Source organism: Sciurus vulgaris (genome assembly GCF_902686455.1).
Source record: "Sciurus vulgaris genome assembly, chromosome: 9".
NCBI classification, from domain to species: domain Eukaryota; kingdom Metazoa; phylum Chordata; class Mammalia; order Rodentia; family Sciuridae; genus Sciurus; species Sciurus vulgaris.
In genome coordinates, this window is record NC_136469.1 from 23,670,134 (window position 1) to 23,693,414 (window position 23,281).

The following is a 23,281-nucleotide window of genomic DNA, read 5'->3' on the forward strand; positions in this document are numbered from 1 at the left end:
ACACTGTACAACATGGAAGCTTTCTGCCACTTTTTTCACGAACAGAAAGTTAAAAGCTCTCTTAGCCTTTCTTTGATTCATGTTTCAGATGTAATGTTGTATAATATTTGTGAAGAACCCCACCTTACCTGAGATAAGGCTCTGCTTCCCACCTTACTCCATGTTAGAATGGCTCCAAAATAGGCTAGACTTCAGTACATTTAAAGTTGTATTCAAAAGATTGATTTTTGTTGTAAAGATGACTGTGATCTCAAACAGGGGGTATAATATATAACTGAGTAAAGGTTCAAGATTATAAAAGTCATTTTTCTTGGCTCATAGCTATTACACAAACTGAATATGTTTTTGCTCTGTTAATTTCATTTTGTATTTTCCTTGTAAACTTTATAACTGTTGCCTATTAGTGCTTTGCAGAGGGATCCCTTCTAAAAACAAACAAACAAACAAACCTGGGTTAATTTGAGATAATAAACCATCACCTTCAGGACAGATAGTATGTAATGCTGACTTCTAGTACTAATACTAACCCCTATTAAATGAAAGGGGTATCTTTAAATTTATAAATATTGAAGTTATAATCTCTTACTCCCTCTTTAAGACTGGTGAAACTGGCTTGCTGGGTGTTTAAAACCTAAAACTTGGAGACCAAAGTCAAGGAAGTAAGAGGGTCAAGGAAAAAGCAGCCAACATTTTGGCCCTTGCCCTCTAAGGTCAGCCAGGACTCAGAGAACAATGTGACCCCAATTTGCTAATCAGTGAGATGAAGAGGACCCTAGAGAACAGGATGCAACCAGTGCACATTCTGCCACAAGAAGCGTCATTGGAGACGAAAATGTCCCTGATGCTTCCAAGAGAAATCACGTATGGTCAGCCAGACCCCAACCCATCCTGGCAAGTGGCACCACTGGTAGAAGAAAGCTAAAGGAGCCAGGAGGTTTCCCCCATGTCCCCAAGAGTAATCTCTGAGGAATCTCAGCTGACTCTTAAGAACAGATAGGACCAAAGTCAGTTTTGACCAACTTGGTCTTAAACATCTGGCGGAGAGTATAGCCTAAAAGCACAGTCCTACATGGACATTTAAAAGGAAAAACAGTGCTTTTTTTTTTTTTAATGTAACTTAAAATGTTGTAACTTAAAATGTACACTTGTGTCAGCCTTACTAAAAGTAGGTAAAACTATAAAGGAAGGGTTTTTGTGTGAGAGTGACTAATAATAATGATCACAAGAGTTGCAAATTTGTCCTGGATTACTTTAAATCTGATTTCATAGACCTACAAATCTTCCTAACCTCCTACATTGATGACCTTGATCTATTTTTTTCACTGATAAGATCATGAGTTCCAGTCCTCATGGTTCTCAGAGACTGGCTGAAATACTCACTGATTTTGTGCGCATTGTTTACAAAAAAGTAATGCTTTGCTATCTTTATTGTTGTTTTAGCGTGATCCCTACCCTATGCATGCCTTGACCAGTCACCTGTCATCTACCACTGTGGACCTCTAGACTGCTCTGATGCTGAATGCCTTAACTGTCCATGCCCCACCTGGTAGAGAATAAGGACTTTGGGTTACTTCCCCCAACTTTGCCCTCTTTCAGCAGGAAGTAGCTTGGAGATTTTGTCACCCACTTTCCATAGAAACAGAAGTTAGAAATTGATAGTGGGGAAATGTAATAGGGGTTCACTTGATGCTTCAACTATATTTCTTGTGGTTTTGAAACTTATATTTTTTTTTCTTTTTCCCAACCTTCTTCCTGACATTCTCTTCCCTAAATTTGTTCTTCCTGATCTTCTTCTCTGATCTTCTTTCCCCTATTCTCTCTTTCCTGATCTCTCCTCCCTAATCTCATTTTCTCTGAATCACCTCCATAAAATCCCCCCTGTTCCTGCTGATGGGCAGAATCACAGCCTTTGGGGTGGGAGTCCCCTGTGTTCCTCCTTTGCCAGGAAAGCAATAAACCTTTTACCTTTTTCTCCAAATCGTGTCCTCATTGGATTGGCATCAAGAATAAGGACCAAGCTTTTGGCAACAATACTCCTGAAATAAAACCAATGACCATTTAAAGCTAATTTTACTTTTTTCCAATACGAATATAATAAAACAGATATAAATAAAGAAGTTTATCTTAATCTTTGACCAAATTGCCTTCCATTCTCTTTTTAAAATGTTTCTTGAAGGGCCAGGGTATAGCTCAGCGGTAGACCATTTGCCTAGCATTTGTGGAGCTTGGGTTTGATCCCTAGTACTGTGAAAAAGGAAAAAAAAGTTGCTTGATACATAAAAGCAGACATTTCAATTTGCTTATCAGTTAAATTCTTGATTAAGAAAAAAATAGAGCAGCATTTTCTCCGTAATTGCTGCATCTTGGGCAGAGGGGTGCAATTAGATTTAGAACTCAAGTCAAAATTATTTTTATGATTGGTTTTGGTTAGTTGAAGCAACTAACTAAATTTCCTTTTGTCCTGAGCTACTGTGAGTAATTATCCATAAAAATGTACTTGCTGGAGTTTTATTACTAGTTTTTTTTTTTTTTTAAAGGACTATTATTGATGCAAATAAAATAATTACACTTCATTTGCTATAGTTCACACTTTAGGTCAACTTCTTATGCACAGAGAGAACCTTGAAAAGATTGATTGGGCTGTATTGACTATATGCAGTCAGAAAATGTTTTGGTAGCTGCATTTATGATGTTAAAATACGTGAAGCAAAACGTGTTACGTCAATTCACTTTTTGTTCTCTAGCGTGGCAAATAACTGATTTGAGTTACTGTCACACAATAGACTAGGTTTGCCTTTTTTCCTCTTCTTTTAACTGAAATTACAAATTATCCACAATTCAAAGACAAATTTTTATACAATAAAGAAACAGCACACAAAAAACATCTCTGAGCCTGCCGAGAAGACAGCCTGAGCAAAGCTCTCCCCCTGAGCTGAAAAAATTTATGGACAGGAAGTTATCATTGAAATTAAATCGTGGCAGACATGTCCAAGGAATATTGCAGGGATCTGACCCCTTTATGAATCTTGTGGTAGATGAATGTTTGGAGATGGCAACTAGTGGGTGAGAGAACAATAATGGAAGGGTGGTAATTTGAGGAAATAGTATCATGGTGTTAGAAGCCTTAGGATGAGTATAAATAATGACTGCTCAGCAGAGAAATCAGTGTCCCCTTTCCAGAGGGCCTGTTTAACTATGACATAAAAATCGGGTCAAGTATATTTTCTTATTAAACTTTTCATTAAATAAACTTTTAAACAAAAGAGAGAGAGAGAGAGAGAGAGAGAGAGAGAGAGAGAAGAAACGACACAGTTAAAAACCTTCGCTCTGGAAAGCATTATAAAGTTGCATCAACTAAATTAGACCTGATCTTTGAATTTTAGTTCATGATTCACACTTCGAAAGAAGGTGATTCTAGGGAAAGCTTATACCCATAGATAGGAGCTTTTTTTGTTTTAAATACCTTCCTATCTTTTGGCCCACATTGTAGAAGACAGTTAATCTGCACAGGGGCACATATACACAAATAAGTTGCTCAGCGTTGCAAACGAATACATTTACAGTCGTTTCTTTTGCAGTGCTAGGGATTGCACCCAGGGATGCTGTACCTATGAGCTACATCCCCAGCCCTTTTTATTTTGATGAGAGTTTCGATAAGTTGCCCAAGCTAGCCTCGAACCTGGGATCCTCTCGCCTCAGCCTCCCAAGTTTCTAGGGTTACAGGCGAGCACCTCTTTGCTAGTAATGAAGTCATTAAGCAGGCAGATCTTTACATATGGACCCCAAGTGACGGGAACACACACATATACACCATATTTTATGGTAGGACATCTTACAAGGATTTTTCCCTTGGCATCTAAAAACACCAATAATTCTTCCACCCTGTGAGATTTTTCCAGCAGCTGTTAAATTCACTTCTTCGGGTTACTACTGAAGTGAAAAAGAAAATTGGACAAATAGACCACATTGTTTTTGTCTTTGGAAAACAGTTCATTATATTCGAAGTCTCAGAAGCAAAAATAAATTCAAATGCTGTTAAGTTCATCAAGGGCCATAACAAAGCATGGCAAATTTCTCTGTTTAAAGGAGGAACCAAAAATTAAAGGCAAACTTACACTCACTCACTCTCCCTACACCCTCTCCAGGTACAGCCGGTAAGGAAAACAAATTAAAGTCTCTTTCTCAAAAGCAAAAGGAAAACCTAAAGAAAACCTCAGCAAACAGAAAAGTACACCTCGAATACCCACTAGGAAATGCCTGTATTGAACAGTTCTCAAGCAGCTGCAGCAGCGTGCATACCACTGTTTTCCTACGTGAATTTTTCTGATCTCTTTCCTATTTAAAACATGCAGTGGGCAGAATGTTTCAATCCAGAGTTTTTACTGTTGTAACCTAGGAACAATAATTGGAGGCTTCTAAGTAGGTAAGAGTTGCCATGGAGACAAAAAGAAATCTCTCTGAGATCTCCTCCTACATGGAGCTTATCACCAGCACACACACACACACACAAAAAAGATGTGAAACTCAAAGCTGGTCTAGACAGACTCAAGAACTGTTGGGCCAACTGACCCTTTTGACTGTTCATACTTCTGAAAAAAAAAAAATTATTTTAAAAATGTCCAGACACATTGTTTATTCATTTATAAAATGATGTAACTTCTACTAGGGATAATTTGCAAAAACATCATCACCATTACAATTATGCATGCTCATTGTCCCAGCAGATCTTCCCCTGGGAATTTATTCTACACCTACAGAATTTATCCTATAGATATAGCAAATGCATATATGCTACATGGTAACATACATGAGGTTATTTGTAGTAACATTATCATAGCCAAAGCTTGGAAACAACCTAATTTTATATTAATAAAGGATGGATTAAATAAGGTATGGAATATTATGTAGCCATATTGATATGGAATGACCTATGAGATATAGTGTGAAGCAAAGATAGCAAGTACAGTAAAAGTCAATGTACACAGTAAGCTACCATTGGTGTAGGAGAGGATAATATAATATATTTGCATAATCTACTGCCAAATGGATTCATCAGTGTCCACAACCTTTGCCTCACAAGGAGTGGAACCCGGGCACTGGAGCAAAGGGGTGCAAGGGAGTCCTTTCTCTCTATACCTTTCAGTATTTTAAAGATTTTGAATTGTGTAAAGTTACTAACTATCAAAAAACAAATCAATCAAAGCAAAACAGAACAAAAATATATACGGTGAACCAAAGTGTTCACTGACCCACAAAAGTTACATGGGCTTTACCCACACTTAGGGATGTCTATCTCCACCTTTCATGTTATATAAAAGATTTTCTAACGTGCAAAAAGTGTGTTTCGGAAAATGTATTCAAATAGCAACAGCTGAATGAACACATGCTCTGTGCATGCTAGCAAACTAGCATATTTGACCCTTTACATGTGTTTTCTTATTTAATCTTCACGGCTCAGTGAGATAGATACTGTTATTTCATGCTGCGAGGAAGACATCAAGGCAGCACAGCCAGGAGCAAGACTAGGGACACTCAAGTCTCACTGACTCAAACACTTGGCTTGATCACTGTCATAACACTGGTATTGGCTTCTTTCAATACATTGGACTGGATTCTTCAAGGACCTGTGGCTGACTGTCGGCACACTAAAACAGAATAAATGAAGGGAGATGGATATATAGTTATTCGGCGACGGGTTATCTCATTTGATCAGTAACAAAACATCATGACAGAATGAAGAGGCCAAATATGCTGGTAGCCTTCCTGCATTTCAATGTGGTATAATACTGAAACCATCTGGTCAAAATCACAAGTTATTAAATAGAATTGTGATTAAATAGAAAACTTCAACAAGAGTAGACTTAACCATAAAAAGAGAGGGAGAGACAGACAGAGACAGAGAGAAATCCATCTTCTTTGGTGGCATGGTATCTAGACCAGATGTGAAATCATGAGTTAGCTTTGAGCCATGTGCAGATTGGAAAATTTTTAGGTTCGTTGAACTTGAGCTTTGTGTAGTTCAAGTTTGTCTTAGCATTGGCAGGACTCAACTTTGGTCTTCAAAGGGTAAAGAGAGTTGAAAAGCATCTTAGCCTTCAAATGTTTTGTACCAATAATGCTGATTAGTTAAAGAAAAACAAATCAGTAACATCTGGACTATTTGCAACATCACACACAAATTTAAGAAGGAAAAAAAAAATGCCTGGAAGAACATATTTGGTGCTTGGTTGAATGTAAAATTTGGGAAATGGACTTATTTGAGTAGGCATGTACACCTATTGTGTAAATAAGGAAACTGAAGTTTAAAGGTATTTTCTTTGCCACATTACAAGAAAAAAAACTCAACAATATTCTTGTAAATAATAGCATCATCTTACATTAAAGTGCTTTTTAATTTACATAAGGACAAGACTTTTTCATATTTTATAAAATTAATAACTGACTTTTTAAAGAGATGATTGTGACAAATTTCAATGATTGAGATAATTTTGACATATTTTATATTTAAAACTCCTACCAACTCCCAAAAGATTTTGACATAGTACATAATGAAATAAATATTTGTATATATTATATTTATATGTTTTATTCAGGGTCCATGCAGGAAAACAGAAAATACTCAGGATCTTTCAACAGAGATCATTTTTAATATAGAGAATCAAATTGTCACAAACAAGTGATGGAAAAGCAGAGACACCAAGCGAAGGGCATTGAGCAACCCAAAGACTGGCAGCACAGGAAACTACCCACAGCCCTGGAGCAGGAAGACAGCTGGAAGGGACGGGTTTTGCAAAAATCTGGAAAACAGGCCAGAGTGAGTAGCCTCCAGCTTCCCACTGATCTGGGACAGGCTAGGCTGCGGAAGACACTGGATGCTAAGCATGTTACACAGTCACTTCCGCAGATGCTGCAGAGGCAGAGTTATGAATAATTTTCCATCTTCTGCCAGTGCCTTTCATTGGCTAGGTCTGCCTGGAAGACAGGGGAAGCAGGGACTTGGGAAATATATTTTCTTCTGATGTAGAATAGAGCTTATGAAGGGCAGAGAATGAATTTTTCTAGCCCTTTAGGGATCTATTCTTACCCTTGTATGAATTTAATAGCAACTTCACGATTTGCCTAACATGAAGCAACTACCCATTATGAGCAACCCATTATGCCAGATGTGGTGGGGCACCTGTGTAATTCCAGTGACTGGGGAGGCTGAGGTAGGAGGATAGCAAGTTTGAGGCCAGTCTCAGCAATTTAGCAAGGCTTAAGATAACTTAATGAGACACCATCTCAAAAATAAAAAATAAAATGGGCTGGGGATGTAGCTCAGTGGTAAAAGTACACCCAGATTCAATCTCCAATACCAAAAATAAATAAATAAGTAGTAAAACACTGTTATCATCTCCCCAGCAAGGGGAGATGCAAAGTCCTAGAAAAGTCAGCAATTGTATTTGTGTCAAGGTTCTTCAGATAAGCAATCCTGCGATCCTCCCTGGATGTGGTTCCTTTGGACCTAGTGACATGTGAACTAAATTGTAAAATTATGCACTACCAATTCTCATTCAACATAATGGGGACAGGAAAGAGAAAATATCTGAAGGACAAAGAAAAATCCAATGTATTTAATACATTCACGTGTGTGTGTGTGTGTGTGTGTGTGTGTAGTGTACGTGTGTACTTTTTTTAATACATATAGTCCTTATTTCTACAAGTGATTACAAGGTCAAGGGTGATATTTCCTTCTTCCATTCCCATTCCATCCGGCACTTTGATTGTTTGGGGTTCTTTTCATGATTGGATGACTCCAACCTTTATATGAAAAGGCCTGAGTCCAGACTTTTATGAACAGAGAAGTAATGAGACATCCCAGAGAATCTCTAGGGGTTCCCAACATTGTCCTTCCTCCCACCCAGTTTTCCTCTGGTAATTGCATTTTCCAGTCTCTAACAGCAACTTCCCTCTCTACCTTTGGTGACAGTCCCAGCTTCCAGTTTGATATGACCAGTGTTGAATCCCGGTGACCACATTCCTCTTTGAGAATGAAGTTGTCTACACTAGCACTGGCATAGACCAAGGGTAAGAATGAGACCCTAAATCTCAGGGAGGGTTACTGAGACTCAGAGGGAGAGGGGCCACTCCCATTTCTATTGAGTGGACTATTGTGGAAAGCCATCCATGACTAGCAGAATCAGCCTTGGCTGAGCCATGGAACATGGAAGTCTGACTTCCAGGAGCTGGCAGTCATGAGAGACTGTTTCAGACAGCAGACAGCCTGGGGTATGCTGGGGTATGTGACTTTTTTTTTTTTTTTTTTTTTTTTTGTGCGAAGCTTGGGATTGAACTCAGGGCCTTGTGCTTGCGAGGCAGGCACTCTACCAACTGAGGTATATCCCCAGCCCGGGTATGTGACTTCTGTGCAGAGTGACTCGGCGCCTGAGGAAATGCTGATCCTGCCGGGATGTCCCACTACAGCAAATGGCTTCCCTCACTCCGCCCCATCCTGTTCCTCTCAGAAGAAGCTCCTCCTGGTCCCCCTTTAACTGTATGACTCTAAATAAAGGGAAAGTGTGCTCCTTCATGATTGTTAGAAGCTAGATCTTGGCATGGCTCAATCTGTTATGCTCCCTTTGATTTAAAAAGATTATTGTCTTCTGTGTTTATTTTATTAAATAATTTTCTTCGTGATTAATCTACAGCTGGTGCATCCCTCCAACAGAAACCCTTTTCTTCACCCATGCTGGACATGGAAGAAACCCTACAGATTATCACACGCATTATGGCCATGGGGGAAGAGCATAGTATACATTGAGAGCTGGTTCCAGGGTCTGCTGCACCCTGTAGTACAGAATGCTGTCTCCCCGTTGAAGCCATATCAGATTTTTCAGTAAGCTCGTCCTCCATTCTATCAGGCCAGTTGCTTCTGACAGATGATTTATGTAGTAAGCCTAGGGGATTCCAGGAGCATGAGCAATTGCCCTTCCACGCCCCCAATGGTTTCCAAAAGTAATATTGCATGGAATACCATGCTAACCAGCAAGGCCTTCTGTGAGCCCACAGACAGTGGTGCTGGGAGATGCTTATGAGGCATGGAGGACAAAAGCGTCTCCTAAGCCTGTGTCTAATTTGTTCCTTCTGTGATGGAAGAGGCTCAGTATTGTCTACCTGCTATCAAGTAGCTGGCTGGTGCCCATCCTCCGCTCTCAGGCCGGTGCCACACCAGTGGCTAAGCATTGCCTTTTGCAGTTGGTGGGTTAGGAACTCAGCAGTGACTGAAGATAGTATCAGCCTTGTTAAGGAGAGCTCCTGATAATGAAGTCTTCCCAGACTCCATCCCTACTGCTATGATCACTTTGTATAGATCAAGAACCCGGATAGAAAAGAAAAGAAACTCTGACGAATTTATTTATTTTGGTAGTAGGCGTAAGGGATCCCACAGAAACCACGCCTACCCGGGAAATCACATAAGGGAGTTTATTAAGCAAACAGAGTGTCTCCCTGCAGGGTAAGAGAGAAAATGAGAGGAAAAGAAAGGGAAAGAGAAAGGGCGCGCGCTAGAGAGAATGGAAAGCGAGGAGGAGAAAGCAAGCAAGCATGTAGGAGAGAAAAGCATGAGAAAAGATGGCGGGGTAGCTACTGGAAAGCAGTTGAATTCTGCCGGGCTAACAGGGGACCAATAACGGAGAAGGATACTTGCAAGCTGACTGATGAACCAATAGCTAGCTAGGATGTTCACGGACTGACAGTAGTTGGGAGGCGGGGAAAGGGCGGGAGAGCAGCTTTGTACATTATAGCTATCATTACAACACATCAATCCACTTGGGGGTCTCTATAATTTCTTTTTATAATCCCCTGTGATAATGATTGTAGGTTTAACTCTTATGTGTATCTTTTTCTCTATAATAAATAAGGTGCAATCATCCTTGTAAATAATTATTTAAATATATCTCTGTTCTACATATTTTGGATAAAGTCTTACACACAGAATTAATCAAAAGACATAAACATTTGAAAACTTCTTGATATGTATGATTCCCTTATAGTTTTTTTTTTTTTTTTTTTTTTTTAATGGTACCAGGGATTGAACTCAACCACTGAGCCACATCCTCAGCCCTATTTGGCATTTTATTTAGAGACAGAGTCTCACTGAGTTGCTTAGGATCTCACTAAGTTGCTGAGGCTGGCTTTGAACTCTTGATCCTCGTGCCTCAGCCTCCTGAGCCACTGGGATTACTGGCTTATGCCACTGTGCTTAGCTTGTATGGTCCATTTATTTTCCAGAAACGCTCATCACTTTTAATTCCATCAGCAGTGAGCAATATCAATGTATCTCATACCAGCATGGAATTTTTTTTCAAAATGATAGAATATGATCACATAAAACTTACTATTTTAACCACTTGGAAGTGCAGTCCTGAGCCGTCTAAGTGCATGCACCTTGTTGAAGTTTCAGCACCATCATCCATTTTCAGAGCTTTGTCATCTTTCCAAACTGAAACTCCATCCACTAAACACCATCTCCCTCATCTTATGATCCCTGGCCCCTGGCAACCAACATTCTGCTTTGGGTCCCTATAAATTTAATTATTCTAGGTATCTCATATAAATGGAATCATATAATATTTATTATTTATCCATTTCTGACTGATTTATTTAGCATGATATCTTCATTTCATCCATGCCGTGGAATGCATCAGAATTTCCTTCCTTTTTAAAGTTGACTACTGTTCCATTGTATGCACATATATGCCACATCTTGTTAATCTTTCAGTGGACACCTGAGTTGCTCCTACATTTTGGTATCTAGCACTGAATTTTTAAAAGACTCTTCCTTATGGAGCTTTGTTTGTATTTATTTGATTATTGTAGTGCTGAACAAACACGCCAAGGGAGATTTCTCCTCTGCCCTCTGAGGTTCACTGAAATGAACAGACCATAGATTAAATAAGGAGGGAAACACACACACACACACACACACACACACACACACACACACACACAAATTTATTAACGTGCATGGGGGGAAATTCACAGCATGGGAGTCATACCCAAAGTTTGAGACCCGAAGCAGGGTTTCATGGTTGATGTTTAAATGCCCTCTCTATGGGGGAGAGGGAGGTGGGAGTGCAGGTAATTTTAGAGGGATAGTAAGTTATCTTTAGGGCAAATAAATGGGCCCAAAAGACCAGACAATGGCCTGGGACAAAGTTCCTCTGGAGTCCAGATGTGATGTTTGACTTTCATACTTCCTTCTTGAGATAAGAGTTTAATCTCTGGTTAATGAAATTTCATTTAAGAAGACTGAAGGCGGTTGGGTTTCTAGGGTTTCTTTTTCTGTGGATTCCCTCAGGTTGATAAAGGAACCTTGGAGAAAGCCTCTCCTTGCACTGGGAGGGGAAGAAGCCAGGGACCTTGAATTTGAGGAAGGTTCCAAGAACTTTTTTTTTTTTTTTTGGTACCAGGGATTGAACTCAGGGGCACTCAACTTCTGAGCCACATCCCCAGCCCTGTTTTGTATTTTATTTAGAGACAGGTCTCACTGAGTTGCTTAGGGCCTCGCTTTTGCTGAGGCTGGCTTTGAACTCTCGATCCTCCTGCCTCAGCCTCCTGAGTCACTGGGATTACAGGTGTGTACCACCGTGCCTGGCCTTTCATTTTAAAAATAAGTTGCAGTGGCAAGAGCAGCAAAGCTACATTCAAAGCAAAACATGGACCACTTAGCATGTCAAAGCGCTGAGGTATCATTTTCTGGACCCCAACAAAACACACATACACACACACACACACACACACACACACACACACTTTTCCCTCCTGGGTAGTAACTTGGCATTTTAATTTTGCTTATACTGGACTTGTTAATGACACTGTCATTGACTTTAACAGGTGTAATATTGAAATAACACAGATATATAGTAAGCTAAGAATACATTCATATTTGTATTCAAAGAATATATTTTCATATATTCTTTTGCAATTTGCCATTGTTGCCTTTAGGTGGCATTAGAATCTTGGGCATGTGTAGCAGAGCTTTTTGGATATTGGATGTGCGTGTGAGAATGTATTTGTGTGTGTGATGACAGTTTTGAGATAGGGATTTAGAATAAAGACTGAATCTTAAAGGAAACACCCATAAGCCATTAAGATGCAGAAAGCACAGTTGTAAAGTTCATGGCCTTGGTCCATGCTCTTGTAAACTGAGGAACACACCAAAGTGCAAGGAAAACCGACATGAAATTGTGCAGCTCTGCCCTGGCTCCACCTCCAGGCTGGCCACTGATACAGCCCTTTTATAAATATTGGACCCCCAACCCCAGGTAGGGCTCCTATCTTGAGATAGCTGCATCCCCCCTTGAATGTGCATATACTTTCCTAAAGGGACCTCTGGCTATGCCTTTGTCTAGCTGAAATTCTTTTCGGTCACATATGCCAAGAACCCCACTGATCCTGACTGAGTTCCCTCTCTCCTGGACTCTTCTCCAGAGACATTTCTTCTCATGTGACAGTTTGATGAATTTAAAATCTAATCCAAATGTTACTGGGGGTCTAGAGTACTGGATAAGTGAATAAAGAAGCTGAGTACCCTGAGACCTCTTCCAATATAAGGGTTATATTCTGACTAAATTCTGTCCTGCATTTGCTTACAGCAAATATTCTCCAGGTTTTTGCCTGGAATGAAATAGTTTTGGGGCAAAAATCCTAAAAATGTCTTGAAGTTTCATAGGAAGTCTTCAGCTATTTTCTGTCCTACACATGGCAGAAATTTGGAGCGAAGGGGGTTCTTTCATGTATGCAAGGAATCTCCTACATTAATTTTTCTGAATTAACATTTTAGACATCAGAATTACAGCTCTTCTTGTGAAATGGAAGCTGCAAGTGCAAAAGGACAGAAGCAGACCTCAACGAATTCATAGAAGCTTTGGACTCAGGCCCCGTTGGGGTCCATTTTCCAGATGGGAAAACGGCCGTCAATTACAGAGGGGATTTTGGTTTTATAGGGTACAATGAGGATGATGTAATCGTTGGAAGCCGAGCACGTGCAGTTTTGACTGTCAGGGGCTGGTTGTACAGGTTGAAACCAGACCACCAGGGATGAGTACTCAAATCTCATCCATTGTCATTTAAGACTAATTTGTCATGGGGGGATATCACGAGTGGCAAGGAGGAGTCAATGAGAGTAAATTTGGTCCCAAATCAATTGGCTTTTATTTGATGCTGATCACACAATTATTTATAGTTATTCTAACTTTTAGTCACACCAATATCACACATAACTTAATCACTAAATTATTATAAGCCCCGAATAAACAAGACCCGTTCCTAAGGTCCACTCCTGTGTGACATGTCTTGAGTCAAAGGACAGCAACTCCCAGAGGTCAGTCAGGAAGACAGCTCAGCAGGTGTCGCTGGGGAACTCCCTCCGGCCCGAGTCCTGACCGGCGAGGGCGGTTGAAAGGTGAAGGAGGGCGGCGAGGTCACGACAGGCAGGCGGGGTGGAGACGTCTCAGGCAGGATGCACACAGGCAGCTCCGCTGTCACTTCCACAGGGACATCTTGATCATGGTCAGGATGATGGATGTTCCAGCAAGCAATGAGCAAGGCAGTGAGTCCCCTTCAGGCTTGGCGCAACACTGGCGTCATTGGTGTAAAATGGGGACTGGAGCTAGGCACATCATGAGTCGTTTTAAACCCTTTTTATCAGACCCTGCCCGCTGGTCTTGGTCCGAGGGAAGTTAGTTATCTTACTCGGGGTCAGTTGCACGTGTCTCCAACTTGGGGGCAATGTCAATCTTATCTTGGGGCAACACCACATCATTACCTCATTACAGCACAGAGCATTCAAGTTATTTTTTTGCAAGTTACACAGCACAAGTTGTTTTTTGTAAGTTACACAGCACAGAGTAAACAGAATGTCACACATTCAACTTTGCTCCTTACAGGGAAGGTCAAGGTTTAGGGCCCAGCATTCAGTAACTACCCCTTTCCCCCAGGGCCCGTTGTTATCAGGAAAGAATGCGCTGGGAGAGGTTTAATGTTTGGCTAATTCCCCCCTCCCCATTCCTCCCCAGCCACACCATCCCTCCATTTTTCTTGGGGAGCTATCTTGTAGGAATATTATTTTCCATAACCATTGAGAAGCTAAACTCAAATAGTTGTTTGCAAAGATGTGGAGAAATTGCCAATTGCTGTGTCTATGATTCTGATATTTGGGATTTTTTTTTTTTTTTTTTTTGTATCACAGATTGAACCCAGAGGCACTTCACTATTGAGTCACATCCCCAGCTCTTTTTTGTATTTTATTTAGAGACAGTTTCACTAAATTGCTTAGGGCCTTGCTAAATGCCTGAGGCTGGCTTTGAACTTTTTCTTTTTAGTTGTTGATGGGCCTTCATTTATTTATAAGTGGTCCTGAGAATTGAACCCAGTGCCTCATATATGCTAGGAAAGCACTCTACCACTGAGCCACAACCCCAGGTTTGAACTCTTGATCCTTCTGCTTCGGCCTCCTGAGCTGCTGGGATTACAGGTGTGTTGCCACTGTGACAGGCCAATATTTGGATTTTGATGTGAGGGAGCAATATTGTATCTCAGCTTTATTTGACAACATGAACTTTCTTTCTTGTATTGCTTTTTTTTTTTTTTAATTCACAAGATGTTTTGAACCCTTTAAGAGATGCTTTACACTCAGGAAAATATGTGACTGGCACATTTTACTTTGCTGTTGTGAGTTTAGCCAGGTCTCCGGAGGTCAAGGGATTTGTTCAGAGTCTCAGGTTGCTGACTGTGGCCAGCCTTCTACCCTGCTGGAATCAGCTGGCTGTGCTGTGGCCTTTGTTTTGTCTAGCCTCTAGACCACATTCTCTTCCAAATGAAACCAAAGTACTGCGGAAACCAGGAAGGAAACTCTTCTACTCACCCAATTGTTTTGGGAAAGGCTTCTTTAAAGACAAGGACAGGGGAACAATAAGAACAGCCTTTTTCATAGGAAAGTGACTCAGAAGAACCATTTCTACTTTTTCAATTGTTGACTTCTTTAGTAAAGTATTGCTGAAAAGACTGTGCCTGTTTGTAAAGATCCGTGACATATATAATGAATGTGATAGTATTTTGAATCCTTTAGAAGAAAAAAATGCGTTCCCATCATACCTAGGGTGGAGTGCTAGCACATCTTGAAAATCTGCTATGGGCGAGTGCCTTCCATTTGTTATCTCAAATGATAGTCACAATAATCCACAATAGCTTTATGATAATCATAATTATCTTCATTCTCTTAATACAGGACTGGAAGTTGAGAAATCTTAAAAAAAAAAAAAAAAAATTGCCCAAGTTCCCATAACTAGTAAATGAGAGAACCAAGATCATGGTCGATTCCCACTGAACACATGATGGAAATTGATACCGCCGTTTGCCAGTGACGAGTTCTGCTTCCTCAGGTGTTGAAGTATAACATCAGAGAAGCACGCGAAGGCAAGCATATATTAAGCAGATCTTATTTAAAAGTAGTAGTAATACAGACTTCTCCTGGGAGAGAGGAGGGTTCCATGGCTGATGTTCTCGAGTCCCAAGAAGTGAGCATACCCTATGTCTTTTATAAATTATGGTCTTTGTTCTGTTCTCCCCCCTTATCTCTCCTTCCTGCCTACCGGATTAAGCCCAGGAGTTGCTGGTGACACAGCAAAAAGGTGAGCAGCAGATGGAAGTGATTCAGGCAGGTCAGGGCCCAGGGGCTGTTCATTAGCAACTCCTTGCCTGCAGTCCTTGACGAGGGCAGGTAAATTTGGTAATCAATGGGCATTGAGGTTGCATTCTCCTGGGGCAGTCTCCGGCTTCCACATCCTTGACATTCCTTTATCCTGGGGCAGTCTCCGACTTCCAGCTGCAGATGGCTTTCAAGGCCTCCATTTCCTTGATTTGACCAGATTCCCTATATCTACACTAACTGCCTGTCCCCAATTCTGGCTTCAAAATGGCCTGAGATATATTTGCTTATCTAACTCAGACTGACATCTTTCAAATCTTGTCAGATCCCACACCTTTTCCATCCTTCATCATCTGACGGCAATCAATGAATTTTAGATGTTGACAATTTTTCATTGCCACAATTTTTTCTTAGTCATAATTAGCAGCATTTTATAATTTTCTCACTGAATTTGGAATTAGGCTATTAGGGGTTCAAGGAATTTGGGGCTGATCATGGGGATGACCATGGGAAGCAGTGACAAACAGGTTTACAGGGTGGTGGTTGGCCAAGGTCGCATGAGAGGGTAAGTCCCTCACAGGCTGAGACCACCCAGTGGCTCGATGGCATGGGCGGAGGGTAAGAGAACTCAGTGAGGATTGAGGGCTGGAGAGGGGCCTTACCTACCTGGAATCTCTGGGTCTTAGGCCTTACAACCCCAAGACCCTATCTCATCAGGTTATAGCTGTTAGGTGAGGTTTTGCCAGGTATTCAAAGCCTCTAAGGTCTAATAATTTTATTGGTCAGACTATCTTAAAATAACTGCATATGTAAAAATTTATGTTTGGTGCTAGAGGGCTTTCCAGCTAATGGGTTTCAGGCTTCAGTGAAGAAGTAAACAACCTAGGGGCCAAAATACAGAGGGCCTTCTTGGCTTGTTTGTGTAACAATAGCTTTTGATCATAAAGAGTGTCTGATTCAACAGAACTTAATGAGTTCACTGATGTTACTTTCTATGGTTTTATTCACTTCTGTGTGTATACAGAGTGATGAGGAGGAGGATTTTTCAATACAGGGGGTTGAATCCAGGGGTGCTTTACATCCTCAGCCTTTTTCATTTTTTGAGACAGGTTCTCACAACGTTGTCAAGGCTGACCTTGAACTTGAAATCTTCCTGCTTCAGTCTCCCCAGTAGGTAGGATGAAAGGCACATAATGCTGTCCCCGATGCCAATCTGATAAGAAGGGTTTTGAGAAAAAAGGAAAAAAAGTTTATTGCTTTGTTAGCAAAGGAGAAACATGGGGACTCCTGTCCCCAAGGCTGTGTGATCCTGCCCATCAGCAGGAACAGGGGGCTTTTAGAGAGGTGACTCAAAGGCTACATTCCATGTGTTCTCTGTTGGAGTTGCAATTCACTTGTTAATTTGGGAGATAGTCACTTCTGAGATCTGGTACCATTCCCAAAGTCTGGATTACTTCATTCCTATGGTGGGTGTGGCTCAGGACAAATGACTCTGCCTAGGATGGGGAAGAAAGGTAATCCTATTTCTCTGAGATTAGGGAGGGGAGAGAGGAAGAGAAAGGAACATGTCCATTTAAAAAATAAGGTGCAGAGGCAGATCATCAAGGGCTGTATTCAAAGCATAAAGTGGACTGCTGTTTCACCACCATGCCCTGATCAGAGAAAATGTTATTTTTAGTAAAGAAAAGAATATATACCTTCTTATAAATATGATTTTATTCCAAAGAATTAAATAACTTATTCAAATAGTTCTTCTGGTGATAATCATGTAAGTATTTGCATTTAATTGCTCCCCATCCGTATGGGCTTGTCCTGTGTAAACACTGATGAAAAGTAAAATGAAACTAAATTCCCTTTTCCTTCACAGAGATACATGTTTTTAGTTTGCAAAGGCAATTCTTATTTTGGTATGGGAAGTTACTAGTTGCATTGGAACTCAAAATATCTACAAGTGATGTGTGAACAGCCTGCAGGTCCCTTCCCATCTTGTCTCCTTGGCCCTGACCTTGCTCTCGGCTCTGTGCAGCTTCCTAGGCTCAGGCTCCTTCAGGAACCAGCCTCTGTGTCCCAAGTTCCAGAGGACAAGTGGCAAGTGTCCTTGAGAACTTCAAATCACTATCCTCTGTATTGCAATCCTGTTGCAGCTCCGAGTCCGTAAGAGTGTAGGATTCTCTACTCTTAAGAATACCACGGGGGCTGGGGAGATAACTCAGTTGGTAGAGTGCTTGTCTTGCAAGCAGAAGGCCCTGGGTTCGATCCCCAGCACCCCCCCCCCCCAAAAAAAAAAAAAAAAAAAGAATACCACGAAGGAAATTGCTTCTCAAATGAATATGGGCTCCTGACTGGGGCTGATTGTTGGACCAGTTTGGCTACCTCCAAGATAATGTTCTAGTTTCTCTCTTTGAATATACTGGCGTGTTTTGGTCAGTTGTTTTTTTTTTTTGTTTTTTGTTTTTTGTTTTTTTTTTTTGCTGCTGTGATCAAAAGACCTGACCAACAATTTTAGAGGAGGAAAAGTTTATTCTGGGGCTCATGGTTTCAGAGGTCTCAGTCCATAGATAGCCAGCTCCATTCCTCAGGGCCCAAGGCAAGGCAGAACAACATGGCAGAAGAGTGTGGCAGAGGAAAGCAGCTGGGGACATGGTTCCAGGAAGAAGAGCAGGAACTTCACTCAACGGGGACAAAATATATACCCCAAAGTCACGCCCCCAGGGAACCACAGCCACAGCCTACCTGCTGCCTTCAGTTACCACCAAACTAATCCTATTGAGGGATTCAAGGACTAATTAGGTTAAACCTTTTTAACCCAATCATTTAATCTCTAAGCTTTCTTATATGGTCTCACCCATGACCTTTCTGCGGACACCTAATCTAAACCATAACAGGGAACTTACCACACTGCCAAACTTGAGGCCTCATCTGTCACTCTAAGAGTGTTAGTTAGCTTTTCATTGCTGTGACAAAATACCTGAGAAACTCAAACTAAGGCAGAGAAGGGCTGGATGTGGTGGTACATGCCTGTAATCCTAGCTAATCGGAAGTCTGAGGAAGGAGGATCACAATTTTGAGGCCATTAAATTAAAAACATTAAGAGTCATTAAAAAACCATTCAATTGTGAAGTTACATGTCATCCTTTTACTTTCTAAATTGTTTTACTGAAATATAATTGCCATATAAACTGTATTTCTTGTTTTGTTTTGTTTTTTTGGTGCTAGGGATAAAACCAAGAGCACTAAGCATGTACTCTACCACTGAGCTACACCTTCGGTCTTAAACTGCATATTTTCAAAGTGAACATTTTTGTTTTCTTTTTTTTGGTAGGGGGCACTGGGGATTGAACTCAGGGACATTCAACAACTGAGCCACATCCCCGGCCCTATTTTGTATTTTATTGAGTCAGGATCTCACTGAGCGCCTCGATTTTGCTGAGGCTGGCTTTGAACTCTCCATCTCCTGCCTCAGCCTCCCGAGCCGCTGGGATTACAGGTATGCGCCACTGCGTCCATCAAAGTGAACGTTTTGATAAGTTTTGACATATATCTATATCTATGGAATCATCACCATAATCAAGGTGGTGAAAATACCATCACTCTCTCTTTTTTTTTTTTTTTTTTTAGTTGTAGATGGACACAATACCTTTACTTTATTTATTTACTTTTATGTGGTGCTGGGGATTGAACCCAGTGCCTCCTGCATGCAGGGCAAGTGCTCTACCGCTGAGACACAGCCCCAGCCCTCTTGTGCTTGCTTGGTAATCCTTCTCTTCTCTCTTCTAACCCATATGGTCACTGATTTCCTCTCTCACTGCCCATTAGTTCTAGAGTTTTGAGAAATGGAAACATTCAGTGTGTATGGTTCTTTGTCTGGCTGCTTTGACTCAGCATAATTATGTATCCATGTGTTTGTCTGGATAACCCTTTCCTTATTGTTGAATAGTACACCATTGTATGGATACATTACAACTTGTTCATCCATTCCTCTGTTGATGGACAGTTGGATTGCTTCCATTTTTTAGATATTAAAAAAAAAGAAAAGTTGTTATGAACATCTGTGCACACGCTTTTGCACATATGTTCTCATTTATTTTGGGTGAATACTCGGGAGTGGAAAGACTGGATCATGTGCTAGGTGTATGCTTAACTTTTTCAGAAAATGCCCAAATTTTCCAAAGTAGATTTGACCATTTTACATTGCCACTAGTAGTGTAGGAGCGTTCCAGTGTTCCAATGCTGGCTGAAACTTGCTATGGTCAGGTTTTTAAAATATTAGCCATGTTAATAGACATGGAGTAATATCTCATTACGATTTTAATTTCCATTTCCCTAATGTTGAAGCATTTTTCACATGCTTTTTTGCTATTCATCTCTTTTCAAATATTTAACCCATTAAAAAAATATGATCCTGCTGGGTGCAGTGGCACATGCCTGTAATCCCAGTGGCTCAGGAGGATGAGGTGGGAAGATAACAAGTTCAAAGCCAGCCTCAGCAACTTAGTAAGGCCCTAAGTAACACAATGAGACCCTGTCTCAAAATAAAAATATAAAAAAAGACTGCGGATGTGGCTTAGTGGGTAAGTGCCCCAGGTTCAATCCCCAGTTCATTCATTCATACACACACACACACACACACACACACACACACACATATATTCCTAAGATACTGGTGTGGTTTTCCATGTCTTTAGTCCTCGTCACTCAGAAGCTGAGGGAGTAGGGTTGCAAATTCAAAGTTAACCTCAGCAACTTAGGAAGACCTTGTCTCAAAATTAAACAAAAAGGAAAAAAAAAGAAAAAAGACTAGGAATGTAGCTTAGTAGTAAAGAACCCTGGGTTAAATTTCGTATCTAATCTATCTCTCTATCTATCTATCTCTCTAAAATATATGATATATTATATTCATTCTTTATTTTTATAAAAATAGAAAGAAATGAACTAATATTGGTTAGTAAGATCTAGAGAAATATTTCCCAAGTCAATAAAGTAGTAAAATCAAAAAGTAGTTTAAATGTGTAAGTCATGCTTTTCTGAAATATTCGAAGGCTTTCTTTTTGCAATGAGTACATGTTATTTTTCTTATGAGAAAAACAGATTTGTTTTTCTTTTTTTTTTTTTTGCGGTGCTGGGGATTGAACCCAGGGCTTTGTGCTTGAGAGGCAAACACTCTACCAACTGAGCTATCTCCCCAGCCCCAGATTGTTTTTCTTTGGAGAACTTGCAATTAAGACAATCTTAGTAGATTTGGTGATTTGATTACCAGGATCCAGAGAATCCTTTAGTAATGAAGGGGCCTGGAGCTGTATACGATACTACTGCCTCTTCTCAGTATTCCCTAGAACAGAACACCTGCAGATATCCGGAGAAGAGACACTGTTGTGAGTGGGGCTTTGACTGGTCTTTGCCTTGCTGTGCAAACATGTAGGCAAGAGGTGGGAAGAAGATTAGATGAGTGGCCAGAAAGACAAGTGATTGCTGAATAGAGACAAAAGAATGAGAAGGCTGCCCTCAGGAAGGAACTTTGAAAGAGATATTGGTATATTTCAAATTTTGGTGTCCGCTGGGGGCAGTTGCACATACCTGTAATCCCAGCAGCTCTGGAGGCTGAGGCAGGAGGATTGCGAGTTTGAAGCCAGCCTCACCAATTTATTGAGGTCCTGAAAGAATGGACATTTTTTTAAGCTGTCTGTTTTATCTCAACTCCCTAAGGTCTCCCTCCCAGTGATGGGAACAAAGCCCTTAAAGCTGTTCCAGGAAACAGCCCCAAACAGAGTAAAAGAGTAATTGGAGCAAGATAGTATTCAGGCAGTTAAGACACCAGAATCTATGCCCTGTTGTAAAACATTGTGAAACATGTTGTATGTTATCAGCAAACCCAGACCCCCTTTGAAATTTCCCGGCAGCTTTGTTCCCCTTTTCCCTTTCATGTGCGACCCCTCCCGATGTGTGGTCTCTGCCTTTATAAACCTACAAGATTTTTTGCTCGGGACTCGACTCCTGGACTCCTGCGTGAGTCACGAGTTGGGTCCCAGCGCGCTGGAATAAACACCTCTTGCGGTTTGCATCAAGTGACGCCTCCTGCGGTTGATTGGGGTTGCCGTAGATCCATGGGACAGAGTTGGGGTTTCCTTTTTGGGGGCCTTACAGCCCCAAGCAACTCAGTGAAACCCTGTCTCTAAATAAAATATTTTTAAAAAGGACTGGGGATGTGGTTCAGTGGTTGAGAGCCCCTGGGTTCAATTCTGGGTACCAAAAACCAAAAAAACAAAGTTGTCCCCTCCAAAATTCACGTTACAACCTAATCCCCAATTCCACAACATTTAAAGGTAGGGCCTTTAGGAAGTGATTGAGTCATGAGGATGGGATTAGTTACCTTATAGAGAAACTAGCATTTGGCTAGGCACCCCTCCAACCCATTTTTTGCACTTTGGCCTTTTACCCTGTGGAGAGAGGCACAGTACTTAGGGTACCATCTCGCAGCAGAATATGGTCCTCAGTGGACACTAAACCTGATGGCATCAGGTTCTTGGACTTCCCAGCTTCTAGAACTGTAAGACATGAATTTCTGTCATTTCTCATTACCCTGTCGGTGATATTTCATTATCATGGCACAGTGGATTAAGACAGTGTAAGAAAACCCACGAAAACCACTCCGGACACGGGAAATCTCATACAGGAGTTTATTAAGCAAACAGAGTGTCTCCCTGCAGGGTAAGAGAGAAAATGAGAGGAAAAGAGAAAGGGCGCATGCTAGAGAGAGTGTGGAAAGTGAGGAGGAGAAAGCAAGTGAGTAGGAGAGAGAAGCATGAGAAAAGATGGCGGGGAGCTACGGAGAAGCTGTTGAATTCCGCTGGGTTAACAGGGGACCAATAACGGAGAAGGATACTTGCAAGCTGACTGATGAACCAATAGCTAGCTAGGATGTTCACGGACTGACAGTAGTTGGGAGGCGGGGAAATGGCTGCACCGGAAAGGGCGGGGGAACAGCTTTCAGACTGACAAGCTAGGTTGTGATGCAAAGGGCGGGAAACAGCTTTGTATTACAGACAGATATATAAACGGGGAGAGATGTGGGCAAAATTTTTTTGTGAGGGCTGGGGAGATAGCTCAGCTGGTAGAGTGCTTGCCTTGCAAGCACAAGGCCCTGAGTTCGATCCTCAGTACCGCAAAAAAAAAAAAAGAAAAAAGAAAAATTTTTTTGTGAAAGACTGATACAACCATCTTTTTTAATTTGCCAAGAAAACGTTTTTAAAATCATCACTATTCATTAATGCCTTTTGATGTTGAATTTATTTTGTGGGAATCCCCAGGTTGGTATGAGTAGAGAGAAGAGGTGACCCAAGGAGGCTGCAGGGCTTCTAGGTTACTCAAAACTATTGAATTGAGAAAAGTGGTGAAAGAAGAGAAAAATGTGGAGTAATTGCAAAATTTAGTCTTAAGTCACTTTAAAAAAATTTTTTTTTTTGTACTGGGGATTGAACCCAGGGGCGCTTAACCACTGAGCCACATCCCTGGTCCTTTTTTATATTTTATTTAGAGACGGGGCCTTGCAAAATTGCTTAGGGCCTCACTAAGTTGCTGAGGCTGGCTTTGAACTTG

The 23,281-nt window shown here is 41.0% G+C and overlaps 1 pseudogene across 1 annotated transcript; it reads left to right on the plus strand.

Moving 5' to 3' along the window:
• The first annotated feature begins 2,944 nt into the window (after nucleotides 1-2,944).
• Nucleotides 2,945-3,133, plus strand: LOC306669311 (small nuclear ribonucleoprotein G-like; annotated as a pseudogene). Its single transcript has one exon. The product of its transcript is annotated as a small nuclear ribonucleoprotein G-like (transcript).
• The last annotated feature ends 20,148 nt before the right edge of the window (nucleotides 3,134-23,281 follow it).